This window comes from Cornus florida, unplaced genomic scaffold (assembly GCF_030987335.1).
Source record: "Cornus florida cultivar Cherokee Brave unplaced genomic scaffold, ASM3098733v1 CherokeeBrave_3.0.0_Hap2_Chr04, whole genome shotgun sequence".
In the NCBI taxonomy this organism is placed as follows: Eukaryota; Viridiplantae; Streptophyta; class Magnoliopsida; order Cornales; family Cornaceae; genus Cornus; species Cornus florida.
The window spans coordinates 9,450,850-9,466,112 of record NW_026775574.1 but is presented as its reverse complement, the minus strand read 5'-3'; the positions used below and the strand labels follow the sequence as shown (position 1 = coordinate 9,466,112).

Below are 15,263 nucleotides of genomic sequence, written 5' to 3'. Positions count from 1 at the left end.
ATTCATGTAGCGAGCTTTAGGTCAATGACTCCCAAATCAGATGGCTTTAGGGCATTAGGTGTTAAGACACCCCTACGGACTTACAAACTCAAATCAACTAGGCTACAAATCAAGACAACAACCATCTAATCATTTCCCACTTCTCACCTTTTGGGAGAAGTCTTCACTTTTATTGCTTTTTGCAACTTCTTCTTTTTTTTTTTTTTTTTTTTTTTTCAATTCAATTATTAACCTAGAGTTTGGGCCCTCCACCTTTCGGCGCGAGAAGTTCACTGCTTAATGAGGCAAGAATCCCGGCTACTCAATGAAAAGGGGTTGTTATCCACCTTTATCAAGAATGAAAGCTTTCAATGCACTACTAGCCCAATTGGGATATAACCAATTCAATAATCAACAAAACATGTACCCCACAATTGAATGCTAGCGTGCGCTGGTGCTAGTGTAGAATCCTAGAATGAATCTCAAAACAATCACAAAATCAGGATGATGTGGACCACAAATGCAAGCAAGATATCAATCTTTTGAAAAATTTACTCCTAAATGGCATCCTCAAGGCATACAAGGAGTATTGGACTCTCAAGTCAAGCAATTTTTAAATTTTAAGCAATATAGTCCTCAAAAGATCAAAATCATAGCTAGAAATGGACCAAGTATAGAAATATCCCTCAAATACACAAGACATGCTCAAAATTTGAATTTTAAAGTAACACTGAAACATACACCAATACCCCCAAACTTAAACTGCATATTGTCCTCAATGTGTGAAGAGAACAAAGGAAAGAGTATACCAGTGCTTTAGACATGAATGATTGAGATAGAAGTATCCAAAGTGGGTGGCATGGCCCCCCCAAACTTGGGATAAACTGTGGTCCTGAAAAGTTTGCACTCGGATAAACTCATTAGATAACAAGATAGGATAATCAGTGCATAGTGGACATGCAAGTATAAGATGGGACAAATAGAGAATAGAGAGAGAGGTGTAAGAGTGGTCCTAAAAAATTAGGCACCACTCTCTCACTGAAGTCACTGTGGTGTACCTGATGGAGTCAAACATTTGAATATGAGATACTAAGAGACATCCATAATCAAAAAGCAATATATAGAGAATATAAAGTGCAGGTACATCAATAAAATAATAAAGCCGACAGACCGGCCGTAAGGTATAATACAGTAACAGTGATAGTATAATACAAATCCAGAATAAAAGAAATGAAAGCATAAAACAACTGGAAGTGGAGTCTCAGGAGGCCTGATCGTGAAGATCTGCAGTGGCTGGAGGTGCAGGTGCGGGTGCAGGTGCAGGGAGTCGGCTGGAGAGATCGGCTAAGCAAGCCATGACATCTGCCCTGAAAGAGGTGAACTCAGCTCGGTGGGCAGTGATGTCGGCTCGCATGGCTGCTACGTCCTCCTCCAGTGTCTGCAACCGTGCTCTGAATCCGGGAGTGGGAACTGGAGACTCAGGCAGAGATGCTTCTGAAGAAGACTCCCGAACTCGCTCCTGAGCAGCGGCTCGATCACTGGTATCATCGGCATCAGCATCATCTGCAGCATCGGCATACTCCTCCGCAGGTCGCTCCAGGTCAATGTCCATGCGATCGGTAGCCGCACCGACTGGTGTGTCGTCCACTGCTGCTGGAGGTGCCGGCTGTGCCTGGGCTGCCTCCTCCTCCTCTAGTTCAGCTGCTGCCTCTACAACTGGCTCCTGAAGACTCCGAATAAGAGCATTGTAGCTCTTATTCCAGTCGCTCCTCCTATAGAAGCTGGACCGTGCAAGGGGGCACTCTGTAGCGCTGGTCAAGAAGGATCTGCGTGATGAGGTGTCCGAAGGGCAGGACCTTGGACCGCTTAGGGTCCTTCCTGGAAATGAAAGAATCATATAGTAACCTCATCACGCTCCAGATGAGGACTGGGATAGATACCCAGCAGCCCGTGTAAAAAGCGTAAAGAGCTGTCAAGTAGTCATGACGCCTTTGGATCTTGTGGCCCGCCATGTAAATGTTCTGAAAAAGAACTGTGTCGATGAACCAGAGGTCGTCAGGCAAGAAGGTCCTGGTGGCAAATGTCTGACCATTGGCATGATGGCCTGTCAAGGAGATAGCCATGTCAGAAAATGAAGGCCTATACAGCCTCGGGTATGTCTCTGTAAGCTCAGGTGGACACCGGTGTGGGCACCGGCAAGCACGGGCCAGAGTGTCAACTGTGATGACAATCTCGTGGCCGTCCAGTGTAGTGATCATCTCTGCGGTAGATCGTGGCGAGGGCCAGAGATGCTGAAAGAATAGCCGCACCATTCGCGGGTATACAAGGCCGGTGACTGGGGCAAAGATGGCTGAGAGGCCCCGCTGCATGATATCCTGATAGCCAGACCGGGTCAGGATAGACTCAGAGAAGTACGCAGTATCGAAGTACGACTCCTGAGCCACGGTCATAGCTGCATATCTCGGCAGCAACTGGTCACGGCGCTGAGCCGGTAGAGGTGGCTGCGGTGATGGCATGGCGGCTGCATCTGCTTGATGGCGCACAGGAGAAGGTGATGGTGTGAAGGCTGGAGGAGCCTGGGATGTAGATGGCATGTGGTCAGCTCCCTCCTCAGCCTCGTGGGATGGGGACTGAGGGGGAGTAGCCTGTGTGGGCTCCGCCGGAGCATGAGATGGCTCGGCAACCATCTCTATCCTGGGCCGTATATGTCTACGGGGTCACTGTGGCCCCGAAGATCTCCTGGCTGTACTCTTGTACTGCGGAGGCATGATCTGTAAAAAGACAAGAAAATTTCAATATAAGTCAGTGCCAGATATAAAAATTTAAGTGCATAATAGAAACATGTATGTCAAATAAGATAGACAAAATACGGATGACATGAATCTATGATGATGATGATATGTGAATCATGCTAAGCAATGTAGGTATGAAATGCATCTAATGTGGAATATCACAGGCATTGTGCATATAAAGATAGCATGAAGACGACACAAGATGAATGGAGTGTGTATGTATGATCTGTGAAAGTTCGATCGATCGAACTTTAAGTTCGATCGATCACAGAAATTTTTGATCGATCGAAGTGAAAAATGTTCAAAAGTTAGATCGATCGAAGTGAATTGGATCAATCCAACACTTGGATCGATCGAAGCATGAAAGTGCACAAGATTGGATCAATCGAAGATAGTGAAATGAAGTTCACTACTTCGATCTATCGAAGCACAAGTTCGATCGATCGAACTGTGCGAATGCCGAATTTGAAAAGTCACAGATCTATGAGATCTAGAGCACGGGGCCCACACAAACGTGTTTGTGGGCCCATCTACACACCAAACATCCCATCCTCAACACCCAAACACTCCCCAAATGCCAAATCAAATCAAAAATCCCCAATTTGGTTCGGCCAAATGCATTTGTGAATATGTATACCATAATCATGAAATTGATGCTTCAAAATGGATGATTAATACACATACATCATAAATCAATATAGAAAACCATGAATCATGCATTGATTAAACTTTTAAATCAAGAAATAGCTCGCGGTTTACCTCAAAACCGAGAAGGATGAGATGAGAGAGAGGGTGCGAAGCTGCGGTGAAAATAAGGCTCTACCTTGCCGGAATTTGCTCGCCGGAGATGGGGAAGATGATTGGAATGGAGGTTGGCCGGATTGAGATGAGATTGAGAGAAGATGGAGACTAGGGTTTGGTTTCTTTTTGAAGTTGGATCGATCCAAAGTGATCGATCCAACTCGGTTATATTTTTAAAAACACGATATACAGAGTTCGATCGATCGAAGATGGAGTTCGATCGATCGAACTTAGGTCTCCACTCTTAATGGCATTTTTTTTTTTTTTTTGAATTTTTTTTTTTTTTTTTTTTTTTGGAATAAATTTTGAAAAATCGAAGGGAATTAAATTAATGAGATGCAAATTTCGATCGATCGAAGAAAGATTTCGATCGATCGAAGAGGATAAAGAATGTACAAGTTTAAGGGTTCAAGAGTTGATATGTGCTGGAACCTTGGATCGATCAAACTTGGAATTCGATCGATCGAACATGAAAAATTTTGAAAAGTCCCGAGAGCATGCATTTTGGAATTTGGATGCAGGTCCAAAATTTTTCTAAGTGTTGGGACTCATGATCGATCGAACCACATGTTGGATCGATCGAAAGGTAGTTCAAACGATCGAAATGGTTTACGATCGATCGAACTTTTGAAAATTTGGAGATCCCGAGAGCATGCATTTTGGAATTTGGATGCAGGTCCAAAATTTCTCTAAGTGTTGGGTGCAAAATGAGAGCTGGATCGATCGAGTCCATAGTTGGATCGATCGAACCAAAGTTCGATCGATCGAACCAAGACTTGGATCGATCGAAATTATGTCTAAATGCTCAAAATGACTTGAATGCTCATGCAATCCCTTACTCAGTTCCTTCCAATATATATGAACCACAAAAACAGTATCTAGACTTCGCAAGAATCAAAATGCAAGATAGAAATGAGGGAGGAATAGGGTTTTGACATCCTACGAATTTCGGTGCTAGTCTTTAACGTCTCTAGCAAGACCTTGGGCTCTTTCAGCCCTGATCAAAGATCTTGCAATGCATCCCCTCCTTTTTAGGATGAGAGATGTTTCGAGTCACTCCCAACAAATGGTTCTTAGAAGAACTTGTTGGGGTAAACTCAAAAGACGTCTTGAGTTCTTTGTCAAAACCTTCCTTGGGCTTCCAAGCCCTTTCACAACAAGAGTTCGAAATCACTTTTCTGGCATGCAATGCTGAAGATAAAGATGAAGGCTTTGAAACATTGTTCATGCACAAAAGCTCATTTCTTTCACAAGCAAGATCATGATATTCCTCTACCACATTAACCTCTTCTTTATATTTGTCAAATGGATTGGGTGTGGGGTTAAAGATGTTCAACTTCACTCTCATGTGCCCAAAAGAAATCTTCATTATCCCCGTCCTACAATTTATGTTGGCATTTGAGGTTGCCAAGAAAGGACGGCCAAGGATAACCGGAATTTGGTTCTTTGGATTGGGCACCGGTTCCGTGTCAATGACGACAAAGTCAACCGGGAAGAAGAACTTATCAATCTTAATCAACACATCCTCAATTATCCCCCTAGGCTTCTTAATGGATCGGTCGGCAAGTTGTAAAACCAACGACGTCGGTTTCAATTCACTTAGGCCCAATTTGACATAAACCGAATAGGGAAGAAGGTTAACACTAGCCCCTAAGTCAAGAAGTGCCTGGTTGATGACATGTTCACCAATGACACAAGATGTTGTAGGTGCACCAGGGTCCTTAAACTTTGGCAAAGTGTTGTGTTGTAGAATGGAACTCACTTGTTCGGTTAAGACCACCTTTTTTGATGTTTGGCTCTTGTTCTTCCGCTTTTGGGTGCATAAGTCTTTTAAGAATTTGGCATAAGCCGGAATTTGCTTAATTGCATCCAAAAGTGGAAGATTAACTGTGACTTGCCTAAACATATCCATTATCTCATTGTTCTTGGTCTTTTGCCTTTCTTTTGAAATAGACCCTTTCAAGGCGTCCGGAAATGGAGCTTTTTCAAAAACTCTTTCAGTATTTTCTTTCAAAGAATTTTCAGCATTGGACTTGTTCGATTCATTGGATTTCAAATCACTTTTCAAAGAAGAATCATGAATAACATTTTTCAAAGAACTTTTCTCAAACACATTTTTCAACACTGTTTTCAATGAATCTCTTTGGAAATCATCTTTCAACTCACAATTTGAGGGCTTCTCATTCTCAAGATCATGCACATGCAATGAAGGAGGAATAGTGTGTGGAACGGGACGGGTGACAACTTGAGGTTGTACCGGTTCACTCTCTTCATTAGGCATTCTAACTTGATTGTCTACTACCTTACCACTTCTCAAGGTTGTTACCGCATTGACATGCTCAACATTATGCCCTTCCAATGAGGATTTGGTTTCTACAACACATTGTTGTTTGATTGGGGCATTCACGTGCATCTTTCCCTTCTCTCTAGCATTAAGTGTTTCAGCTATTTGCCCTACTTGGGTTTCTAGCTTGGCAATTGACTGAGAATGAGAATGCAACAATTGAGTATTTGCTTCTAGAGTGCCCAAAGCATTTAAAACCTTTTCCTCAAAAGCGGAACCTCTAGAATTTCCTTGAGAATATGATTGGTTAGGAAAATGAGAATTAGCAAATTGATTTCCTTGTGAGTTATATGGTCTTGAACCTTGGGATCCTTGGTTTTGAAGTGGAGGTGGAATGTATTTCCCTTGAAAACCGCCTTGGGAAGAGTTTGAGCCCTCCCCTTGGTTTTTCCAAGAAAAATTAGGATGATTCCTCCAACCGGGATTGTAATGATTACCATAAGGATTGTTCCCTTGGTTCACAAATGTTGCATTAACTTGCTCAATGGGTTCATTTTGAATTTGTCCATGAGGACAATTAGAAGTAGAATGAAGAACACTAGAACAAGTCATACATGATTCATTTTGAGCTCTAGGAGTATGATTAGGAAAGGAAGACACTTGATTCGCCGAGTTTTGATTGATCAATTGATCAAATTTTTGAGATAAAGACTTCATCTCGGCGGTTATATCATTTGAGTGGTCAACTTGATGTAAGCCAACACTCTTCCTACCTTGAGAATTTTTACCATTCCTAGATGACAATGTTCTATGCAAAGAGTTTTCACTCATGCTCTCATAAAGACGCCACAAGTCTTCCTCTTGCCGGTCTATATAAGAACCTCCCATTGAAGCATCAACCATGCCTTTATAATTGTCCGATAAGCTTTCAAAGAAGAATTGGACCAATTGCCATTTAGGCATGTCATGGTGAGGACACTTCCTAAGCAATTCATTGAAGCGTTCCCATGCCTCCTGGAAAGTTTCTCCCTCCTCATGTGTGAATTCCCTAATTGCGGTTCTCATAGCATTGGTCTTCGAAATCGAATAGTACTTTTTCAAAAATTCTTGTTGCATTTCTACCCAAGAAGTTATAGAAAAAGGCCTAAGGTTGTTGAACCAATACTTCGCCTTATCTTTAAGGGTGAATGGAAAAAGTTTCAGCCTTAAAACTTCTTCCGGCATGTCCGTGTATCGAACGGTAGAACAAACTTCAAGAAACTCATCCAAATGCTTGTAAGGTTCTTCACTAGGAAGTCCATGAAAGTTAGGTAGCATTTGGATAGTTTGTGCTTTAACCTCATAATGGTGTGCTCTAAATAGTGGCAATTAAATGCATGTGGGTGCATTATACTCATTAGGCACATAGTGATCTCTCAATGCGAGTGGTGGATTAGCAACTTGAGGTGCAACATGGACACCTTGGTTATATTGAGCTTGATTAATGATGGGGGGTTGTGGTGCATACATTGGCCTTGGAATTCCCATTGTAATTTGGCCTTGTTGTTGAGGAGGTTGATGAATGTATAGCCTAGGCATGCCTAATGGAACTTGTATATTATCATTTTGCAAATTAGGGTGAAGGATGCCTTGTTGGTCTATGTGACCAAGGTCTTCAACATGATCATCATTGAGAGCATCCATTGGTAGATTGGTTCTATGTGAACTTCCTCTTCCTCTTGGATTCCTAATAGTGGATTCTAAATGCAAATCAAGAGGGACAAGAGTAGGTCTCAATGAACGACGACCATGCATGCACAATGCAACACGAATAAGGAACTTTCTCAACAATGCAATTAAACTTCACAACCACAATTTTCAAATGCAATGTATGTCAAATAAATGCCTCCACGTGGGCCCCCGATTTAACAAAGGACATTGAGTAAGAAGGTCTCACAATAGTCCTTTAGCACTTCAACTCCAAATTTAAAAGCTTAGCTTAGCAAAAATTTTTTAGCAACTCTTCATTTTAAGCATTTTTCCTTTGCTTTGCCTTGCTCCTTAGCTTGGAAGTTCTTTGCTAGCTCCTTGCTCAATGCACCTTGTTAATGAAGAACAAACTTAATAAGTAATCAAAAACAGAAAATAAAAAGAAAGTAAAGACACGATCAAAAGAGTACTAATCCTAATTGAAATTCACAATTCGACGTTGCCAATTTAAAATCCCCGGCAACGGCGCCAAAAACTTGCTGTCGGTTTCCTTGATGGAGTCGCCACAACCAACAAAGCTTGAGAGTTGTGTGTGTTTAGGAGGTGGCCAAGTTTTACATTTATAAAAAGCCACTACTACCTTTCTCTATATAAAATATAGATAGGGCGAGTAGGGATCGTCCCAAGGGATTTGATGGTGTATCGAATTGTGAAACTATGGTAATTAGGGTTAGTAGGTCAAGTGATCACACAATTGGTTGGTTGGTTGATTAAGCTAAATTGAATTCAACTAAATAAAATAATATGAGGTAAACAAGAGAGAGAGGTCTTAGGGTGTAGAGATCACCACCAAGCAATACTTTTCTATACTACTAACAAGTGATCAATTGAGGGTAATGGATGTGTTGCAATATGATAAGGGTGTATGTACATTAGGTTGATTCAATTGGCAAGGATGACAAATCAAGCAAGTATTGTCTAAACATCATGTGAAAAGCACAATATATCTAAGCAATAGAGCATATATTGTCTAGACAACATGGGGATAGCACAATAGATCAAAACAAGTCATTAATCCTTCATTAAGCTCACAATCCACATGCAACACAATATTAGAGGAATATGCCATTTGGACTCACAAGCATGGAACATCAAACATCAAGAGTAGATTGTCCTCCCATCTAACATTATACTACCACTACACTAAATCTACACTACTAGCATGAAAATAAAGCTATCTAGACTAGGGGAGAGGCACAAACCATCAAGAATACGCATAAACCATCAAATGAACCAAAATAGCATTCATTAAGCATATCATCTTGATAATCTCTAGATCTATAGCATCAATACACATAGACATGCATCAAAAACACTAAATCTAGAGATAAGCACATTAATATCCTACTCTAACATACATAGACATATGGGTAGAATAGAATAGTCAATTGGAAGCATTAAACCATACAAACCATGAAATAATCAAGATTTATATATACATGAATATCAAGATGTATCATACAACACTAATCCCTCAATAATACACAAGATTAGAGTATAGAAAGCATGCTTGGGGCTAACTCTAGCCCCAAGAAGATGTCTAGCCACTCATGGTAGTGATGATCCAACCCTCAAGGGCTAACTCCATGGCTGCTCCTTGTAGATGAAGATCTCCTCCAATGGTTGCTCTAGCTTCCTCCCTTCTTCCTCTCCAAGAATAGCCTCCAAGATGATTTTCAATGTGTGACAAGAGACTCTAGGCTCTCCTCCAAAAAGTGTATCATATTCCTTATATAGGTAGGTCAAATACACCCTATGATGAGCTGTGGTCGTGCAAGGCATATTCTCCAATGATTGGGTGAAGGACGGAATAAATGAGCTGGACTTTAACTTTTTCTCACTAGAGGAAGTTCGATCGATCGAACCTTAACTTGGATTGATCGAAGATGGGTTCGATCGATCGAACTGCATCTTGGATCGATCGAAGTGGTCTGACTCCTCCGGATAAGGACAAGGCTGAGATATTTCGAAGATATTTATGGGGAAAAGGACAAAAGTGGTTGGTAGGCGTACAGCTGTGGATAAGATCAATCATTTGAATAGGACAAAATAGGGTTCGATTGATCGAAGGTGATGTTGGATCGATCGAACTTGGAATTTCGGCAAAGGCCAAGGTTGGATCTATCGAGAAGTACTGTGATCGATCATAGATGTTCGATCGATCGAACTCTAAGTTGGATCGATCGAACTTTTCAGCTGCACAACTTTGATTCCTTTTTGCTCCTTGCTTTCTCCACTTTGCTCCCTCCTTTGGTTTATCTCAGGATTGCTTCAATTAAGCTCTTATTTGGCTGAGTTAGCTCAATTTTGGGATTAGTGCCTGAAAATATAAATAACACGTAATAAGTCTAAAACGGCAAAGTAAGATAGATAAAGGTACTAGAATGCTTAAGCTTAACGGGTTTAAATGCGCACTTTTCAGTGCTCATCAGCATCATTGAACTAACCCACAACATCTCTTTCAATATTCTTTTCTGCTCAAAAATATGACTGTATATTAAAGCTCGATCAAAATTGAAACTTAGTTGGATTGAGATTCACTTGGACGAACTGTGAAGCTTGCTAGAATTAATGATTTCTTCGTTCCGAGATCAATGGAAACTTCAACGGACTAAAATTGCTACTTATTTGGGTTCGCTGGATTGAGACACCACTGAGTATCTCACCGGAATGGATTTTTAACTTGCTGGATTTGACTAAAGCTTGCTAGAACTGCTGTGGATCTTGACTAAACTGATATGCACACTGGACCAAATCAAGTTCTCTATTCTATTCAATGTTGTATCTCTGAACTCTCCTTCGGTTCTGTTTTGATTTAACTATTGTTGATTTTTGTTCTCTAAATGAAGGCTTGGAGATTGTTGGTATCAATAGTGACATACCTAATTAAGTTCACCGGACTAGAACAAATTAAAACTAATGTTCGCCTCATTTGGAATATGCTACTACTACTATGGGCTTCTTCTACTTGTTAGTGCTAGCTCGGAGCTTTGCCGGAATAGTTGATTGCTGTAGCATCTTCACCGGACTGAAATACTCAGTTCTGAAGTTGAGAGAAGCTTGCCGGAGGATGTGGATGATGTAAGTTGTGGACAGAGCTGTTGTAGCTTTCGATTTGGTCTTTGAACCTTTAACAGTGGCTGATATCAATGGTTCGGTTGGTGATGATTAGAATAAAGCTTGCCGAACTGTTTTGAAAGAATATAGCTTGCCCAGACCGGGACATGAGTACGCCGGAAGTATAGGGTCTGAACTAGAGCACCGGACCTGTTGGATCTATTCATTGTAGTTCTCTGGAGATGGGTTCTTCAATGAAGTGTCACCTATTGATCTTCACGGAGCTTTGGCCAAAAATGGGTCTTACATTGTTGCTCCAATTTTGTCTGCAATCGAGCTCACTCTTAGGTCTTCAATGGAGTTCACTATTTTGGTCTTCAATAGATGAACATCATATGATATCTCAAATTCTCAATGAAGCACATACCCAAAAGCTCTCTCTGATAATCTCTTTTGCTCTTCTCTTTTTATTAAGCTGGCTCATGCATGAATGGAGCCGTGATCGGTTGATCAACTATACATCAACCTTCGCAATAGCACGAATCATTGTAAAATAGGGCTATTGGTCGGGTAAGTCAAACCACTGGGACTGCACTAGTCTAAGGCAACCTAAGTGTCTAGAGTCATTCTTAGGATGATGAAGGGGTGTTCATAGAGGTTTTGTTTGTTGTCACTTAAATTAGGAATTCAAAGTGCATAAAACACTAATTTGCAAGGAATTTAGGATGAAAAGATTAAGAAGAGGAGACTAGGGAAGTGAATCTACCTCCATCCCTATACATATGCTAGATTAGAACTAAATTGGGGGAAAAACAACATATGATGGTCAAGACTTACATAGCAACACATGGTTGCCATATAAGTAATCAAGAGGTACATTAGGTCTCAAACAAGTATAATCCATCAAAAGATAAGCATGCTTAGACTACCTAACTAAGGTGTAGCTTATACACATTTACTTAAATGAGAGACTATCAAGTTCTTGACAAAATGATAAAGCACATGGAGTTAGAGATTAAGCATACACCATCAAAGGATTTCCTAAGCAATGGTCTATCAAAGTCACCTATCAACATGCCATGAAACCATTTCATAACCTTGCTTCCACTCTCACCATGAAAAACTCAAGCAATATGATTACTCTAAGACATCATCTAAGACAAGATAATCAACTTAAAGAAATCATCCATACATGTATCAACATTCATTACAACAAATGAGGTGCTCTTGGTTATGAAAAGACCATAAAATATATATAGCAAATCCCCAAAATAGACTATCCTAGGACATGCTTACAAGGGAGGGACTTCATCACCTCCCTAGAGAAAGAGTTAGTTACCCATTGCTAAGCTAGAAGATGGAAGAAGCTGATAAGCGCCGAATAATGTATATTCAAGCGCCCTAAATTACATTAACAAAGTCCAGTTATTGATTATTTTATGTAGATTAACTCCAATTCTATGTTTTTATGCATTTTCAGGTTCATTGGCCAAAATGGAACAAGAATAAGGCCTTGTGGAATCTTGAGCAACAAAAGGTGCCAATGCTGAATTTTGGCAGCAGTAGAGCCTGGACTTTGCTTGCCATTTTGACCTTCCAAACTCGAGAACTGGACTTCCCTCAGAACATGAAAGATTTAGAGCTCTAAATCAGATTTCCAAATCTTCAAGTGGTTCATCATTCGGAGTTCGGAGCAGAGAGTTATGATCTTCACAACAGAGGTGCGCAGAACTGCCTAGCAGCACTGATGTACTTCCTTTCTCCCCATTTTCGACCAACCAGACTTGAGATTTGGGTCTTCATCAAAACATGAAGTTTTTAAAGCACTGAATCAGCTCTCCAAAGCTTCAAACAGATCGTCATTCGGAGTTCGGGGCACAAAGTTATAGCAGTTTTCCCAAAATAGGTCAGCACTGAGCAAGAGGAGCATGTTGCACATTGCACTAAGTTAGAGTGCTCGAAGTCACCAAGCGTGTGCTCGAAAATTAGGCAGAATGCCCTTCGGAAATGGCTCATTTCAGCCCACTTGCACATTGGTTTCCTCAATGCCATCTTCCTTCTTTATGAAGTGGTTGGAGGTGTTCCTTGGAGGAGAGAGGGTATTATTGGAGCATAAAAGGCTACCCAAAGGCCACATATATGATTAAGCTTTATCTTGAGCAAGAGAAAGGAGAGAGAAGAGAGCAAGGAGAAGGGTGTTCTTGAGTGCTACAGTAGGAGCTCGAAAATGGAGATGAGGATGATGCTTCTTCCTTCTTCTAGTTCACCAATGGGTAACTAAACCTCATCTAGGGAGGTGATGAAACCCCTCCCTTGTAAGCATGTGTTAGTATAGTTTATTTTTGGGGATTACAATGTATTTTTTATAGTCTTTCCATGGTCAAGAGCCTCATTTTTGTTGTAATGAATGTTGAATGTTTTAAATGATTATTGTGAGTTATTCATCTTGTCTTGGATGGTTGCTTTTCTTAATCATATTGCTTGCACTTCCATGGTGACAATGGAAGTTAGATCATGGAATGGTTTTAATGGCATGGAGTTGGAGAACCTAGATAGTTCATGGCTTAGGGTTTCCCTTTGATGGGCTATACTTGATTCTTAGCTTTATGTGCATTCACCATTTAAATTAGGGCTTGATAATCCTTGGCTTAGTAAGCATGTTCTAAGCTACATTTTAGTTTAGGTAGTTGATCATGTGAACCTTTGATGGTTTATTCTTGCCTTTCTAATTAAATGAACTTCTTAAGGATATTATAGCAACCTAGTATTGTTATGTATCATGACTATCATATATGTTGTTTTCCCCTTAAATTAATCTTAACCTAGCATGTGTATAGGGATGGAGGTGGATTCATTTCCCTAGCCTTCTTTACTTGTACTTCACTCCCTTGAATTCTTGCAATTTATTGTTTTATGCACTTTTAATTTCCTAGCTTAAGTGACATCCAACAAAATCTCTATACACCCTTCATCATTCTAAGAATGATTCTAGACATTTAGGTTGTATTAGACTAGCGTAGTCCCTGTGGTTTGACTTACCCGACCAATAGCCCTATTTTACAATGATTCGTGCTATTGCGAAGGTTGATGTTAATTGACCAACCGATCAATTTTTGGCGCCGTTGCCGGGGACTGCAAACGGTTTAGCAACCGAAGTTTCTAGGGTTAAATTTAGTTTGATTGTGAATATTGTGTCTTGTGAATATTCCTTGCGTGTTTTGACCACCTTTGTGTTTTAAGTGTTGTAAGATTCTAGGGACTCGAAGCTCGCCGTAGGAATGCTAGCAAATTGTAAGTCTAGAGGACCCCAGGTAAGTCTCGTGACTTCTAGTTTCGAGTTGTGAATATTGTGCATGTGTTAAATTTAGTTTTAGTTTAGTTGTGAAGCCCTTGTTGAGGCTCTTATCCTGTTTAAATTTTGTGTTAAAGCATCGGTCCTTGTCGTGGCCATTTACATTTTCCATCTTGATAATTGAGGAGAAAGGGAACATCGTATGTGGAGTTGTGGTTGATGAATTGCTTTGTTGAGTATATGCTTTATTGTTGATGTTCGGTCGTAGGTCACTTTCCTTACCCACAATCGATTCACCCATTGATATCAATTCTCTTGAAAGAACTCTTAGACGGAACCTTAGGGAACCCACTCTTACAAGGGACCTTGAAACTGAATTCAATATAATGGGGGATAACGTAGGAAATCCGGGGAATGAAAGGGCTGAAATTCCTAATATCGAGCCAATGACTCTTAGAGATCATTTCATCCCTACCACCTATGCTTCTCCATCTTGCATAGTGATGCCAAACATCGATGCAGCTCAATATGAGATCAAGTCTAGTACCATTCAAATGCTTCCATCATTTCATGGCTTTGATAATGAAGATCCATACAAGCATCTTGATGAGTTCCTTGAAATCTGTTCAACCATCCGGTTGAGAGGTTTTCCGGACAATGCACTTCATCTCCATCTCTTCCGATTCTCCCTAAAGGATAGGGCAAAATATTGGTTGAACTCCCTCGCTCCCAACTCTATTACTTCTTGGGCTCAATTGCAACAAGAATTTCTTAAGAAGTATTATCCGGTGAGTAAAACCAACCAAATGAGGCGTTCCATTCTAAGCTTTTCTCAAGTTGATGGAGAACAACTCCACGAGACTTGGGAAAGGTTACATGATCTTCTTCGGAAGTGTCCTCATCATTTGATCCCAAAATGGCAATTAGTGCAAGCTTTCTATGCCGGCTTGACCGAAACCCATAGATTCATGGTTGATTCTTCTTGTGGTGGGATGTTCATGTCCAAGAATGCGGATGAGGCTTGGACCTTACTTGAGAATTTGAGTGAAAATTCACTTCAACACAATTCTCGTAGGGCTCCGACCGCAACCACTCCAAACAACACCAACCCTTGTCAACCAAAGTCAATAAGGGAGGAATCATCTCAAGTGGATGCCATCGCTCATAAATTCTATCAATTGATGGCACCACATCTTCCTCCTTCATTGTCTCAAAATTCGGCAAGTTTAGTTTGTGCTTCATGTACTAGTCCATTCCATCTCTCGGAAGATTGCCCCACATCGGAGCAATTTCCTAGTCCCAACCAAGA

At 40.7% G+C, this 15,263-nt stretch overlaps 1 pseudogene; it reads left to right on the top strand.

The window, feature by feature from the left end:
* Positions 1–6,817: 6,817 nt before the first annotated feature.
* Positions 6,818–6,916, top strand: LOC132305677 (small nucleolar RNA R71; annotated as a pseudogene).
* The last annotated feature ends 8,347 nt before the right edge of the window (positions 6,917–15,263 follow it).